Genomic DNA, 16,981 nt, shown 5'->3' on the forward strand with positions numbered 1-16,981 from the left:
CACCAATTCTTGCTTCATCACACGCGGCGTTTTTATCGTAACTTGCTCTAAAAGAAATTTAACATATTTGCTCCCATACTGTCGACAGGGATTAGCTGTGCCAATTGCAATGAACTCAATACAATATCTAAAAGAAATTCAATGTATTTGCTCCCCCAAACCATCTGCAGTGATTTACTGTGACGATTGCAATGGGCTGTGTATACGATATCTAAAAGAAATATAACTTCTTTTCCCCCAAAATCCTCTGCAGTGGTGCTTGGGCTTCTGTGCACGATAAAAGATGTTCAGCGTTCACTAAATATCTGGTATTTCCTACGAAAATAATTTTCATAAACTTTTCCTATCATTTCCTCAGCCAAAACAACCCATTATGAAAGCTCTAAGCAGAATTCTTCCACAAGTTTAGCAAGTTGAGAAGGGGACGATTTACCCTCCTTGTTTTGTTCAGGAATGCAAGATAGCATATTTTAAAAGTTAATAAGTATTAAAAGCCACGAGGAGCATCAAAAGTGTATTTCCAAGCGGCATGCTCGCCGCGGCGCAGGGCAGCCAGCGCAGCGCCTGCAGCTCCACGCAGAGCAGAGGTTATTCACATGGCTGTTCCAGAAACTCCATTCATATCTCTGACTACCTGGATTTGAATAGAAACCAGACAGCAATTCTTTGGTCCCAGCCACTATTCGCCCCGCTGGACAATAGAGATTTGTTAGCACACAGGCACAAGCCCTGGGACACAAAGCTGGAGGCAGCAGAGATAGGGGCTTCACTGCACAGGAAATTACAGCTTTTGATGCACTGTTGGCAGGTCTGTCGGTTCAGAACAGCAACATGCCTGTGCCATGTTTAAGAGCTCCTGACTGCCATTTTTAACCACCTAGAATGTCATAAAAGCTTTATTGTCGCAGTACATAAAATCATGAAGTCCATATGGTTACTTTTCGGCTGCCCTGGGTCTGGAAGGCAGAAGCATGATCTGGCTGGAGATTTTAATTTGGGGGGGGGGGCATGGGGGAGAATTAGAATTTGAGAACAAAAAAAACTCAAAGTGTTTATAAAAGCAGAGATTTGTTACCGAGGCAGCTGATGTCCGGCCTGAGATGGGGTGGTGTTCTAATGGACTTGGTTTAGCACTGGCTGTAAGGGGATGTGGCTGGGCACTTTTTTCATCTTAAAAGGTCCAGTAGATTTACTCCATGCAGCTCCAGTACCAGCTGTGGAGAACATTGTTCAGTTGTGTCAACTTGGCAAAAATAAATAAGAAAAACCAAACCGTTCAATGTCTGGTACCTCCCATTTCCCCTACTTTCCCCCCAGTCTGGAGTTAAAATGAGAACTGCTCGGAGACTGGGCTTTAATCTGCTGATTGGAGCCAATGAGCAGAAATTATCGAGATTAGAAAACCAACCAGTGGGTTTTATTAGCTGAGAAGCCAGCCCCTCGCTGTGCGCGGCGCCGCGGCCGCGCGCCGGGCTCGGGGCAGTCCTCGTCCAAAGAGCAGGAGGCTTGGGGCTGGTCCTCCTTTCTTTCTGTATTTTTCCATAAATCTTACCTCCCCTAGCACCTTAGAGCCAGATGAAATACCCGGTGCAGCAGGCTTTTGGAGTGTTAACATTCTGCCAGGCACACAGTGTGAGGGCGTCTCTAGGTGTGAGCCTTGCTGCAAGTGAGATGACTTGGCTCTTCTTCACCCAGGAAAAACAATGAAAGTGAGAGTTGTGTATTGCAGTTGGGAAGTGTGTGTGTTTGGTACGAGCTGCAGCCATGCCATGCATCCTGAAATGCAGAAACAAACGTTGGGCTGTTTGCTGCCGTTAAGCGTGTTTTTATCAACACAATCCTGGTGAGCTTAGGAAAAGGGGAGAAAAGTAAGGAAGGTCCATCTTCCAGGGAGACACCTGGGAAGAGCAGTGCTAAGGCTCTGCACCAGCCCATGAGGCAGATGATGGACTTGCTTCCGCTGGTCCTTTGAGCAAAGAAGGGCAAAAAAAGGCTGGATGGCTAAAAGAACACACTTCGAAAAAAGGTGCTTCTTGTACGACTGACAAGCGCTTGTACATGTGAGGGGGCAGCTAATAGAATTTTCAGCTGCTATTTCAGAACATTAAAAAATATAAATTTGAATGTAAATAGTTTTCACAGGAGTTAGTTTTGTCTAAGTAATTATATAACTTCCTTGAATTCTCTTCCTTATAGAGTACAATGGCTTGGGTGTATTACTTCTCAGTACAATTTAGCTTGATTGTAATCTAGCCCAATTCTTATCACCTATTTTGATTTTTTTTTTCTTGCTGGTACTGACAAACCCAGAAGGACCTACCCAAAATAGGCCTTTGAACAAAAAATATTATTTTTAATAAATGTTCAGGATATTTATTGCTCTATCTACAACACACTTTTACATGAAATTCCATGGTATTCTTAAAATGCAGCAACCTTTTATCTTCCCTGTAAGACTGCTAATACTTAATATTCATCCAGATGCTAATGTTAAAATCTACCCCTTGGAAGTGCTGTCTAAAAAAAAAAAAAAGTGATGAAAAGTTAAATTCAGTCCTTGCAATTAGGTCATAAGATTTTGAGTACCTGTTAAGCACATAGTTCTGAATGCAAACCAGACCATTACAGGTAGGCAAGAAGCACTTCAGCTTAATCAAAACAGCCATAAGGGGAATGTCTGGGCATAACCCACCCCCAACAACATCCGCAGACTCAGCCTGGACATGGCAATAATCCCATCAGGCACACAAGAAAAGGATGCTGATGGCTCTTCTCATGTGGTCAGGGTTTATTTAAACTGCACATAGAAATAACAGATAATTCCAAAGTCAGTTCTCAGAAGTCCAGTTACAACTATTCCAAGGGAAAGCTTATAAAGCCTGAAGCACTGTCACAACCACTAACAGCCTTGGAAGTTGCAGCAGATGCAGAAGACCAGCGCGTACATAATCCAGCCATTAATAGATGGTATTGCATTACAGGGTTGGTTGCCAATAAAAATGTGTCAGGTATGCTGAGATCTCACAATACACTTGGCAACTTAACAAAAAATGTGGAATCCTAAGAATTTCATTTTATCTTAATAATAGCCAGCAGATGTAATCGTTTCAGACCCACAGTGTTGATTAACAGTGCTCAACAGTTTCAAATGTTAAGAACTCAAAAGATAACAATTGGGCGTTTTGATATAAGGATAATGTGGAAGCATGTGTTTCCTTAAGAAACACCATGGACATACAGATGGATGACATCACCTTTTCAAACAGACTTCAGTCATTCCTGCCCTCCCTGCACTGCCTGAGAGTAGCTCAAACCATCTGCAGCTGCCCTGCACCACAACACAAAGAAATGAACCCCACAGCCAGCACTGACCTGGGTAAAACTGCACATTTCTGAGTGCTGCATCTCAAACCCAGGAACCCTCCTGCATTAGCAGTTAATTGTGTGGGAATGAATATTGCAGGAAGGCTGGGAATGTGGATTCAGCTTTGGGATCCCGCTCAATTTGGGTTTGCAGCACCACGCTGCCGTTAAGCCGTGCTTCCCTGGGAAAGGCCAGGCTGTGTGGGATGGGATGCCCAGCTGTGTACATGGGCAGCATGTGGAGCATTAAGGTGTCCCCTCACGGGCACTGTCTCAGCTCAGAGCTGCCCCAGCACGCAGGGGACAGGGCTGTGTGCTCTGGGGTGGCTCCAGCCCAGGCAGGGTGAGCCCAGCAGTGGCACAGGCACTGCTGATGCAGGGCGGGCACATTGGAACACAGCGAGTCCAGAAAGCCATCAATCCCCAAAATTCTATCAATACATTTACAGATGCTCAATTTGGTAACCACATCAGTTTATAGTCCTCTTGGAAAATACCTTGTCATATGAGTATTCAAGGCTTTCCTACTTCATTTTTTCCAAGCTTTAAGCACACATTACTTGACCATTAGAGCACACATCCATCCTTCTGTTCCCATGTGCAAGTGCCTCTGTAAATAGTGCTACATCCTGAGTCTGGTGTCATGAACAAAAAGGATTCATCTGGTCTATGAGCAGAAGTGGCCAGGGTTTCACCAGGCACTGCAATTCCCAGTCTCCCATATTTACTTACATTTCCAGCTGCACGCACGCCAGTGCCCTGGAGTGGCAGCAGCTCCATTTACATCAGCAGGGCTGGTACCCCGGGGGCTCGTGCTGGAGCTGAGCCCCCCAGTGCGAGCAAGGAGAGAGCTCTCACCTCTCTGAGACCACTGCTGCTCCCTGGGGAGGCTGGGGGAGCCCACCAGGGCAGCCACACTACAGAGGGTGGTTGTGCACGGACAGAAAACCCTGCCCTGCAACTGCCTGTGATTAATGGCTCTTCTTACTCAGATTTATCTCTTTAGGTAGAGCCTCAAATTCAGACTATTAAGATGATCAACACGTTTGCAGACAAGGTTCACATTAAAAAGGTCCTAGTTACAAAACAGAATACATTCAAGTTTGCCATATATTATTTTCTGCTAAAGATTTAAATATCATGTGGCTTTAGCTTTCTTTCTGTTCACTGAATATCAAGGTCAATTAGGAATGATGTCTGGCTAGTACTCTCAGAGCAGATTAGACAGTTGCATCAAAAACTAGGACCATGTATAGGTCATCTGTTACTGTGACCTAGATTTCTGAGAATCTGTTCAATTTGTTTTATTGAAAATGTGATCTTTCTCAGTTCTGTTTCTCATAGCAAACCTTTCTGTAATAGCAGAAAATAGCTTTATTAGATACTTAGAGACATTGCTTACTACTTCTGCTAAGACACAAAGAAAATCAAATCCATGCAGCAGACCTGTGCCTGTCATCCATTTAATTTTAAAATAACTTAAGGTTCTGAAAGGCTTATGCCTTATAATCTAAAGCATTTGGTCCACATGCCAAATACTAAGCAGTCTGAAATACATAATAGCTTAGCTCCAGCTTTGTTTGCCCTATTTAATTCATTTTTTGCCTTCAGTAACCAGTGTGTGGATGCAATATTTCTGCAGTCTGCTTTGGAAAAGAAGGAAGTATTGAAATATTTGAGTGAGGCTGTTTTGTTTGTAGCTGTAAGTGCTTTGTGGTGCCCTGGGAGGAGAGTTGCTGTGGATTGCCCAGATCCAGACATCCCTCCCAACCCCGCCTGTTTACTGAGGATAAGGATGGGGCTGGCTGAATCCTGACACTTTACAGTACATCCACCTATGCTTGCTGGGTCGTCATTCTGAAACCACATAAAAGCAGATTTCCATTTGGAACATTTTAGCCAAATTTCCTCTCCTCTCACAGCTCTTAATTGTTCCGGTAGAAATCAATTACTAGAACAGAGACCATGCAAACCCTGCCGTTGGTGGTGTAAGTACGGGCGGGAGGGAAGACAAGAAGGTGCATCTTAAAGTATTAGAAACCATTTTCTAAACACCAATGAGTTCAGTGTAAAAGAAAAACTATAAAAATCTTGAAGTGATTGCAGAACTCGCAATCCAAAGACCACCAACCAAATTTGAGCAGTACCATCATCATCAGTCTCTGTGGCTTTATCGTGCTGGGGTACAGAGCACATCTGGAACACTTGTGCTCTCATCACACCCCAGAACAAAATGTCACACTCTCAGGCGTCAGGAGAAAGGGCACCAGAAAAGAAAATATGCCAATAGGTTGAGATTCACAAATTAAAATCTCTCAAATACATCCCTCCCTCCCTCATACATCAATCTTAGGAAATCTGTTCAATTTTTCCAAAATTCTAAAGCCAGTTCTACCAACTCATCTGAATTTTATACTACTTTCATATTCAAACTTTTATGTGCATCTCACAGCACACTGGGACCAATTTATTTTATAGGCAAGATAAAACCCTGCAATATTTGGTGACGTTATCCAAAGATCATTCTTCTAAATGAACATAAGTACATTTTCTCCTTTTTGTTTCACATGATGGCTGCATTTAAATAGGCTAAATGTATAATTCAGAGAAGAATGACAGAGTCCTGCCCACCTGGGGGTCATATCCACATCCATCCAATATTTAAGAGCACGCAAAAGCAAAGAAATTAAATATATAAGAGACGGGGGAGGAAGTCTTTCTTCCAACGGAATATTTGCCTGGTAACCAGATAGAAGAGACTGCCTCTTTTTTTACCCCCAAATCACAGTTAGTTGTTCTACAAGTCTTTGAAGACACTTCTATTTTAAATGTTAACACCTGAAGGAGCAGTTCAAGATGTGCTGCTCTGGCTGAGCCACACACGGTGGGAGGAAAGTCTCACAGAAACACAGCTGAAGCTCTGAAGCCAACACTGCACGTTCAGACCATGTGTAAAAAAGGCTGAATGATTTTGGTGTGAGAATGGGAAAAAGGAGCAAGGAAACCCAGTGGAAATCCATCCGTGGGGTGGATGGGACCGTGCTTAGGCTGTGATGTTTCCCTGTCAGCTCGGAGCACGTCCATCAGGCCTTGTGGTACCTGCTGGAGCTGACAGGGAATGACCACGGCCAGAAGATGGGAGCAGGATCTTGCAGAGGTTCAGTGAGATCGGGGCATTTCTGTGTGGCACCCGCTCAGCTCAAGGAGGACACTCCTAAGGGAAAGAATAACAGCTTCCAGCTAAGCCAGATGTTGGCAAGAGATAAGAAATCTCATAACCTTTGTGAGAAGAATGGGGAGAAAGCCATGTAAGGATTCATTTTCCTGCTCATTACAATGTCATCATCATGTCATTTTCTTTGCTTCAGTTCTATGCGGTTACTGGAAGTAAAATCTTTATAGCAGTGAGTGTATCATGAAATGGAGTCTTACAAGGTGGCAGCATAAAACTGACCCGGAGGTGCCACACCACCAAAACTGAGCCAAAAAGTGAGATTGTACAGGTATTTCTTTTGAGAAGAACTTCAAGTCTTGAAGTCTATCAGATGACAACTGCTGGACTATAAAGATGAAAACCAGGAACTAATTATCTTCAAAGGGATGGTTATCAACGAATCACGAGGAGACATTATGATTATGAAAAGCAAATCCTCCATTTGATCCCTCTCCATCCATACTGCTTCCCAAGCAGATAACCTGAGCTTTATCCACATGGAATTGCTAATATTCCAAACAGGGAATCAAATATAGAAGTCCCAATTAGCATATTTTTTAAAAATCTGTACTTTTATAGTGTTGTGTATGATCATTGTGTGCACAGGGACACATGGCAGCAGTTCCATGGGGGTCATGTCCCTGGTCTGAAGTCACAAGAAGCCATCTCAACAAAACAGACCTCAGATTTCTCTCTCAATTACTTTGAACCATACTTTGCCATTACAAGTGTAGGTTCTGGGCATGAATTCAGTACCTCACATGGGGAAAATAAAGTGATTGCTGTGAAACTCATCCAGGGGCAGGCATCCTGCTGGGGTGAGCCCACCCAATGGGCTCTCTGGTATTATCCAGCTACATTATCCACCCAGAAATCATGACAAGGAAACCTCAGCTGGACTCGTGGGACCAGCAGGAGAGCCAGTGGTGCTTCCTGCCCTCCCTGCCCTGTCAAAGACCAGCAAGTGCAGCTCCTTCCAACCTCAGCACAACAAGGCAATTCTCTACAACAGGGGAACTGATTTTTGTGAAATCAGTCTGATGATGCTGCCAGCAATTTCTAAATAGCTAAAAGGCAGAAAACAATCTTGGTACCAGAATCATCTGCAGTTAGGATCATCTCTCTGCTTCCCCAGACAGGCACAGGAACTATGCCTGAATTCACAGCTAGTGGGAAATCTTTTTATCTTCACAGACACAAAGCTGCCAGCCAAGAAGAGCAGTCAGCACAGGACCTTCTGAAGAAGCACTTATCCTAAATTCACTACCACAATAAATGCAACACATCCTGGGTGTGGAGCAGCACAGTCCTCAGTGCTGAAGACCTGTGAGCATGTTTAATACAGCAGAAAAGACAATGTTATTTATATCTCACAAAGCTGCTTACCCAGCGTTAGATGTGCCCGGCTGTAGTGCAACTGCAAGAATCCATCAGGAGGACACCTGAGATTCCTCTCCATTAAAAGTGATGGATCTAACACAGCCAACCATCTTCATGGCAACAAATGTTATCTTAAAAGACGGGAGATAAAAGTTCACAGGGAAGCTGTGCAAATTCATGAAAAGAAAAATGCATTCCTGGTGACTGAACGCACAGAAGTCTGTCTCCAGAAGTCTGTGTGTGCTGAAAAATGTCTGGAAGACAGGAGATGATTAGCAGGAAATATGCAAGCTTCTCCTCCTTGAATCATTCTCCAAACATCCATTAGCCACTGGTTTGATTTTATTTTAAGAGTCAGAACTGCTTTATTGATTACAGCCAACAGCTGTAATTCAGTAGTGGTCCCAGACAAACAAAGTAGTTCTTTCCCAACAAAGACAATTTCTGACGTTCTGTGAAAGGAGATGACAACGCCATTACTGAGACATCCTGGGCTGAGGTAATTTTGTTCCAGTCCAGGTATAAACAGTTCATAAATGGAGCTCCCCCCAAGCCCATCCCTCTTGTCTGCTCACTGAAAAAATACATCTATTTCACCATTTTGATAGCTCAGAAACAGTTTGGTGAAGCACCTAAAAAACCACAAGGCATCATATTACTCAAGCTGGATGTCAGATTGGAAGACCATTCAGAGTAGCACATTCATAAATGCCTTATTTTAAAATATTTGGGGAAAAAATCATAACCAAAATAATTTACTTTTCAGTTGAAATAACTTGCTGAGTCTTAGCCTAGCATTTTTCAAGCATGAGTGTCTAATTTTCTTGCAAAATCACATCCCAACAGGTCAAAAAAGCTTTCCACTCTTTCATATGCTTGTGAAAGACAAGGTGGTGCCTTGAGTTTCTGAAGACTCAAACCATTTTTCCCTGCTAACACCCACTGCCAAGGTTGTGCTTCCCTGCTGTGAAGCCAGACCCATTCCCAAACCCAGGGCAGGGTTGCTGTGCTCTGACTGGCTCAGTTGTGCAGGTAAAGATGTTACGAGACAGGACAGAACTGCTGAACCTTCACTGGTTTACCTCAGAGAACATTATTTTCCTGGTGACAGTCTTTAATTGCTTCCACTGAAAACTTTCAGAAACCTGCTCAGCTCAGTGATGTCTTCAGGGCAGCCTGTGCCAGAACTGGCTGAAGCATCCATCCTTTCAGCAGTTTCAGGAGAACTAAATGCAGATGCACCAGCCTGTGCTGCTGTTCAATATTTCATTGTTTGCACAGTAGTAGGAGTCAGATTGTGCACACACATGCAGTTAATTATCTCCGTGGCAAGCACTGCTTCATGAGCCCAGCCCTTTATCCTCACACATGGTCTGTATTCCTTGTTCCCAAACACAGAACTTTGCATTCAGCTGTGCCAAAGCATTCACTTACACTTGATTTATCTAGAGATCCAAATCTGTGTCACTCTTTGTCTAAAAAACCCCAAACCTGCTAATATGGGATCCTGCGTTTCTCCCAGGCCTAAAGGGATGCTTTAGGATGTGGCCAAGTAATTCTAAGGCTGTGCCAACTGTATCAAGTTCCCACTTGGAATTGCATTTAGACCTCCCCGTTTGTCATTTGTTAATCCTTTTAACATTTGCCACAGCAAATTTGTATCATACCAGTTTAAATTGTCATTAGGTATTAAGTCAAACACCTTACAAAAGTCTAGGGTATGTTGCATCCACAAGCAAGCTTCTCAACTTAGAATGAGATCAAAAGAACTTGATAAGTCCCCCCTAAATCGCTGGAAACTGGTACTAACAGCATTTCTGCCAGGTCCCAGAAGAGCTCTGCATCTCTTTTCTCTAGGGTGATCATCACAGCGCTGTGTTCTAAAAGAGCAAAGGGAACAGATTGGTGACTTTGTCCCCTAATTTTATGTAGCCCCCCAGACTTGTCAAGTAATAGTCCCAAGGAATTTTTGGACAGTTAAAAATAACCTCCAGTGCTCACTGTAGAAGACTGCTGAATCTGAAGTGTTTGGCCATGGCATTGCTAGTTAAACACTCACCCAAATTTCAGTGAAAGCAATAACTAAAATTACTGGCAGCAGTTCCATGCTCTTGTCTCCCCAAGGGGAATTTACATGCTTACCCCGCTGAAGTTATTTACCTCAACAAAGAAAACACATTTTTATAATACAATTAAAGCTTGTTCCAGGACAAAGCAAATGTGCTTGCACATGGCATTTCTGTGGATGCTCCGGGCAGGCAGGAAGGCTCTGTCATGTGCTGAGGACAATCCTGGCCCCAGTTTCCTTCACTGGGGTCACACACCTCCCTCATGAGAGTCACAGCTACAGCACAGGGGGTGGGAGGAAAAGGGAAGCTGTTTTACTACCAGATGCATATGTAAAATTTATTTAGTGATACTTTAGGGCGGTGCTGTTGGGATTCCTGCCCTGCTAAATAAAAGCCTTATTGTGAGGAGCTAGTAGAATGATTGAATTAGGGTGTAAGAATTGTTCAGGCACCATAAATACAAAGAGCACAAGAAACGTGCACCAAATTAACTCAGTCCTGAACAGTTACCTCTTACAAACAGGTTAACCACTGTGTTTCAGGGTTTGTATGCAAATTTTGAGGAAAGCATTTTCTTCATACAGAAACCCATTCTTCACTGTAATTTGAAAGAAACCCCCGTGTGCTCTGAATGTTCAATACTTCAATTAATAGAAAAGGTCTTGTTCAGCAGTCACTGCCTCCTGACTGGTGCCTTACAGGGCTCCCACTTTACAAGGTGTTCGTGCAGAGAACAGAGTTGGGCCTCAGGGACCCCTGTCAACATCTGGGGAGGGTCCACTTCATGTTTTTTTTCACAACAAAAAATAATAATTAAGGAATTACAATAGAGGTGGCAGCTGTCAGGTCTAGTTTCAGTGCTTCCTAGGCGAGTAAGTCTGAGAGAAAGGAAGGTATGTTGAAGGTTCAGTACAGACCATAGCTTTTGGAGTGTACCTTGAACATATTGCCCTTTACAGTTTCCAGAGAACTATTTTATCATTTCGGAGTGTGTCCAAAAAATCTGATGAAGAGCTTTGAACTTTGCAAAGGGGAAGGAGTGTGCAGCCAGGATGTAGAAATAACATGTACAGTTTAAGTTACAGAAGAAATTCAGGCTCTGAAATTGTGGAACAAGAAGATGAAAGTTCCTACCTCGAAGGTCATTGGAGGGATAAAGGAGGAAGAAGTAGTAAATTGAGAAAAAAGCCTTTCTCATAATGTCATTTAAATATAAACACACTGTTTTGGTTTGTTGAAACCAAAATTTCATGCATGACTTGAACTGAGTTTCCTTGATTTATGTTATACCTACCACATGTAGTCACCCTTCACACTGGGACACTTCTGAGGCTTAACACTCCAGGCTGAGCACTGCTTGTGATTAATTCAAATTGTCTTTGTTCTTTCCACCAGCTCCTACTCCAAATGATGGCAAGAAAAAGGTGAGACTAATTTTTGGAGAATTCTTTTGATTTTCAGTATCAGCTGATGTTTAATGATACCATTAAAATCAATCAGTTTAAGTGCAGGCTACAAACTGTATTCCTGGAGCAAGATTGCTTCAAGTACTTTATTAGACAATACACTTACTGTTAAATTACATGTATCAGCTCAGGATATTCAGACAGAAACTGTTAGATCCCTACAACAAGAGAAAATACTCTGATTTTAAAGCAAGTTTCCAGCATTTAAGCAGTAAATAATCCCCAATGACTCTAAGCTCCACTGCACTCACAGCAAAGTTACTTCACATACAGCAGCAGATTTACTTTTTAACAAACAAACTGCAAATATGTCATCCCTCTGGAACCATGCAAGCCAGGTGGAAAAGGTGGAGATAATTAGATGCAATATAGAGATTTAAAGAGACTAAACCTCCTTTTTCCTCTTTTTAGGGGAAAAGAGCAGGAACAGGAGCTGTGGAAACACACATTATGTACTCCGCCAAGTAGATCCCCGTCTCTCACTTCTGTTGTTTTAGCACCGTGGGTGAGCCCCAACTCTCAGGTTTTTTTTAAGTGAACTTTTTATAAAGAAAACTGAGTGATTTTAAACCTCTTTAGTGCTCCTATTGAGAACAAGCATATCCACAAGAGGAAAGGCTTTTTCCACTACTGCAACTCCGATATATCCAAAGCTAGTTTAAGAAATAATAAGTGAACTCAGCATCCATAACCAGAGTGTTACACTTCTGCAATTCATTAGTCCTCAAGGTTCCATTCCGTAATTAAAATACTTTGCAGTTTAAGGCTTTACAATAAAGAATGTGCAGTCCTCAGCAGTGTTTCCACTGCCAGTCTATGGAAAACATATGCATGGAAAATGTGTGCAGTGCATGTGTACAGCCATCTTTGGATAGCTTCAGTGAACATTCAACGCTGTCGGTGAGTTTGAGAACTAGAAAAAACCATCGACCGTTGACTGTACCTTGAGGTTTATCACAAACCCTCTGTTAAATGGAAAGCCTGAACCTTCAGAGATTTCACATGTGGTTGCCATTAGCGGGTCATGATTTACAGATTATATTAAGAGCTACAGAGGTTGAGTTTTTCCAGTTCTACTTTCTCTAAAAGTGAATTGGTGTATAAGAAATGCTTGTTTTCTCTTAAAAAAAAAAAAGAATTAAAGCTTTATACTAGTGCAGCATTTCTGCAGAACAGAGTGTAAGAGATCAATGGAAGGTTTTGTATGGGCAGCACAAAAGCAGGAACGTATCCACACCATATGGGACACTTGGAAACAAATCTGAGCGTGGTATATATTCAAAATAGCAGAATATAGGCCAGATCAGGAGGGAAACCTTTCCATTTGGGCTGGCAACTTGAGCTTTGCTGGAAAAAGCTTTGGAATGTCAGTTCATTTGCTCCCAGGAACCTGCAGCAGCTGCTCACCGGGCGAGGAGCGGCTCCCTGGCGGAAGGTCCAGCTGCTCCCACAGCTCAGGCTGTCGCCTGCAGCCGGGCAGGAGGGACACAGCCCTGCTTCCCAAGGCCCAGCAGCCCAGGGCAAGGAAACAGCCCTGCTTCCCAAGGCCCAGCAGCCAAGGGCAAGGAAACAGCCCTGCTTCCCAAGGCACAGCAGCCAAGGGCAAGGAAACAGCCCTGCTTCCCAAGGCACAGCAGCCAAGGGCAAGGAAACAGCCCTGCTTCCCAAGGCACAGCAGCCAAGGGCCGGGCACCTCAGTGGTGGCCACGTGGAACCTTCTCCAGCCCAGCTGGCTGAGCAGGACTGCAGGCTCTGGCAGCGGGTGCCTTCACAAGGGTGCAGGCACTTGTTGTGCCTGTCCAGGGGCTGAAGAATCCATGAAGTAAGGAAAGACCCAACGCACGTGCCAGGGAATTCTGTCCTGGGCTGCTCTGGAGTGACAGCACCATCACTGTGGCGTGGCATCTCCAGCATCTAATGGCTGCAATCAACATTCATTGCTGTCGGTGGGTTTTCATTTCTATCAACTCACTGACCAATGAATGCAAACTGCGGACCAGCCAGCCAAGGAGCACCCACCCAGAGGGCCAGGAAAAGTGACATCTTCAGCAAAGAAACGCCCTGTCCAAGTCCTGCCTCCCAAACCTGTGTAAGGCTGTGCCATTGTCCCACCAGAGATGTTCAGGACACCTCATCCAGTTCCTTCATGAGCAAATCTGAGTGCTAATTAAGAAATGCACAGGGATTTTTAAAGGAGCAGAACAGTTGAGGAAATAGTTCAGTTTTAATAATAATAAAAGTGATACCAAACTGGTAAATCTATCAGTAAAGCATAAGCCTACAGCTTTACCAGGTTATAGGAAATTAAATTACCAGGTAATAGGAAATTCAACTTCCTCCTGAGTGAGCCAAGCTATGGAACAGCACTGGTCCCACAAAGTGACCAGTGAGAGATGGAAAGGGACTGAACTGTGGGGCTTTGGATTGGCAGGGGCGAGAATGGGAGGAAGCAAAGCAGAAATAGTGGTTTAAGGTACTGCTGCAGAGAACATTCTTCAGGGCTGTGGTGTAATACTGGAAAGGTGAGGAGCTGGAGCTGGCTGCCTGGGGCAGGCAGGGACCTTCCTGCTCTGGGGCTGTGCAGGGAGGAGCAGACACATCTCTGCGTGACAAACTGACACTGCAGGCAGAAGAGCAGCCTCTGGAGCTGCCCTCCAAGTATTTCTACGTGACTGGCATGACCTACCTGTCCCAGAAATGCCCCTGTCTCTGGACACTGGGGGCAGGGAAGGAAGGAGGCTCCTGTGGTGTCCCCACAGCGCTCAGAGCAGGGATGGTGGCTGTCCCTCTGCTCAGCAGCGGTGTCAGTCAGTTCCCTGGGCAGTAAAGGGTCCAAGCACTTCCCTTACGCCTTGTTTGCTCCTCCAGTTGCTCACAGGATTATCCTGAAGGAGCCTGTTCAGACATGCTGTGCTGCTATCCCACAGGAACGGGTCCCTCTGTACAGCTCAAGTCAGAACAACTCACCAAGGACTTCTAAACTCCAGGCTGGTGAATATTCAAAATATATCTGCTTGCTCTGCTCAAAGACTTTAACTTCTTCAATTTTACAAGGAACAGCTCCACCAAGTTCAACAGCTACACACTAAACAGACTGAACTTTGCAAAAGTGGAATTTTAGGGAAAATCTCCCCTTTCTCTGATAGCAGAGCCCTATTCAGTCACCCACAGCCCAGGTAAGTGTGGTGGCTTGGTACAGGGAATTTACCACAGCAGTGTAACAGTGAAGAGCCCAAAAGCATGCCTGCCAAATTGTTTTAACATTATGAAAACAAGACAAATTACTCATTTTTGATGCAGTTTGACATTCTGACTTTGAAATCTCAAAATTTTCAGCATGCTTGGCAGACTCATTCAGAAGTGAGAGTGCATGATTTGGACTTTTTCCAGAGACATCTTACATGATGTACAAGAAAGCACTTTTGTGTTATTTTAAACAGACATTTCAGCCAACTGGTTTTCTTCATGTATACCTGCATGAAAGGAGAAAATACAGAAGTCCTGACAGAGGTGTTCATCTTTACTGGGAGAACATGTGAAAATAATTCACTGCAATTACTCTGAATAAGACATTTCAGATAAACAGGGAAAATCACAGTAAAGGGGCCATTACTCCAGTTTGCCAATGCACAACAAGCCAAAGGCCTGAGCACACATTCCACACCTCTCAAATGCTCTGCATGCACAAGTAAGCTTAAAATTTGGGTTCTTACTTTAAAAATCCTCCTGATTTTTTTTTTTTTTTTTTGCTTTAATTTTGGTAAGGAGACAGCAAGGGAAAAAAACTAAGGAAAGACAGGCATGTTCAGAATGTTTTAAAATCCATGCTTGGGAAGCTTCAGATGTTTGTGTCAGCAACTGTTTGCTGCCTAGCAGAGGCACCACCCTGCAGATCCACCTGCCCCAGGGCACGTCAGGGTGACACTGAGCACCAGCACACTCAGTGCTGCCACTGCAGCCATGGGACAGCTGGGGCTGGGACGTTTGGGACCTGCCAGGGCTCATCCACCCACACTGGAGGCCAGTGAGGGCTGGGTTGTGACTGAGCAGAGTGGCCACCAGCGCTGACCAGGTGATCCAGAGACAGGGAAACATCAAAAGAACTCGAGGAGCTCGGTTTATTTCGTTTATCACAAGTTTATATAAATATCTTCAAAGGGAACAGACAAGCATTTTTCAGTTTAGCAAAAGGCAACAGACAGGAAAGCTGTAGCTAGACAAATGCACACTGGCAATAACATACAGTTATTTAAGGGGGAAAGAGGGTCAGTCAGCTCATGCTGGACAGCCCTGCCCTTTTCCTGCAGATACATTCTGCTGGGAGAATACTGTGGAAAATTTAGTTATGTTTTAATACCTGTCAATGCACAAGAGTAAACATGAGCTATATCAGGCCACAAAGGTTCAACAGAGTATTAGCCAGTATATCATCATGAACTATACATGTCTCTAGATGACAAATTACTCTACATAGCATTTGAAATTACCTGTTTCCATATAAAAGTGATAAACTGCATGAAAACCTAGCTAGATACCAACAAAGATGTGTTTTATTAATGAACAGGCAAATAACTGCACACATGTTCACAACTGGGAGCCTTGCATGCACTCCACAGGGCTGTTCTCACTATAAAGGAAGGAACCAGATTTCCACTCCCATCACACAGGAACCACAGTTCTCCAGTAACAGTAAGTGCAAGTCCATCAAGCACAAAGGCACGTGGGAAGAACCATGTCCTGGCTCTGGGAGGCTTTTAGCAGTTGTGAACATCTGAGCATTACTTTGAAATGAGCTGCCAGATAAAAGTCTGCCACATTGGAGAAATCCACAGAGTTCCCAAACAATGAGATGAAAAGTTGCTCTCAATGAGGGGTTCTCAGCCCTGTTAAGGACACGGTTTCCCAGTCCCACCAGTCTGACAAGGGCCTGTTGCCATCTAGTGGATTCCCATCGACTGGTCCCTCCACAAAGCACATGCCACTAGATGGAGTGTTAAGAAGGAATTCTGAATTCCTACGAATTCCTACTTTTTTAGGTGTCCAGCAGTTCGGATTTTCAAAGTGTCAAAAAGTTACAGGCACAGAATTACCCTGAAATTGAGGAGGATTTCACCAGCTGCTCTCAGTTTCATGAGAAGTTTCAGGCTATAGATTTTCAAGTGTAATAATGACACACTACAGAAAAATACTCCCATGTCAGCATAATTTATATCACCTCAGGGGTTTCTATCACTCATGAGATAGTTCTGGTGGACACAGGTCTGACACAGCCTGCGTTCTGCTGGTGTAAATAGTGATGTACAGACCTGTCTGTGCTACTTTAGTGAGAGATACCTCAGCACCTCTCAGCTGTGGGAATCCCCACTTCCATGAACAAACATCAGCTGTAAAACTTCTCCAAGTCTCTACCATGGAGTATCAATTAATATCTCTGGATTATCTCAGAATGAGAAATTCTACCTCGTCGCACATGGCAAGAAAAGGGTACT

At 43.8% G+C, this 16,981-nt stretch overlaps 1 protein-coding gene and 2 non-coding genes across 5 annotated transcripts in view; 2 read left to right on the forward strand and 1 right to left on the reverse strand.

Moving 5' to 3' along the window:
• Positions 1-16,981, reverse strand: part of NR6A1 (nuclear receptor subfamily 6 group A member 1) — a 72,448-nt gene that overhangs the window by 42,869 nt on the left and 12,598 nt on the right. The window lies entirely within an intron of this gene.
• Positions 12,366-12,438, forward strand: MIR181A-2 (microRNA mir-181a-2). The gene has a single exon (NR_049069.1). It is a non-coding gene; the product is annotated as a microRNA mir-181a-2 (primary transcript).
• On the forward strand, positions 13,412-13,485 carry MIR181B-2 (microRNA mir-181b-2). Its single transcript, NR_049091.1, has one exon. It is a non-coding gene; the product is annotated as a microRNA mir-181b-2 (primary transcript).

The sequence above is a fragment of the Taeniopygia guttata genome, chromosome 17 (genome assembly GCF_048771995.1).
Source record: "Taeniopygia guttata chromosome 17, bTaeGut7.mat, whole genome shotgun sequence".
Lineage (NCBI taxonomy): Eukaryota > Metazoa > Chordata > Aves > Passeriformes > Estrildidae > Taeniopygia > Taeniopygia guttata.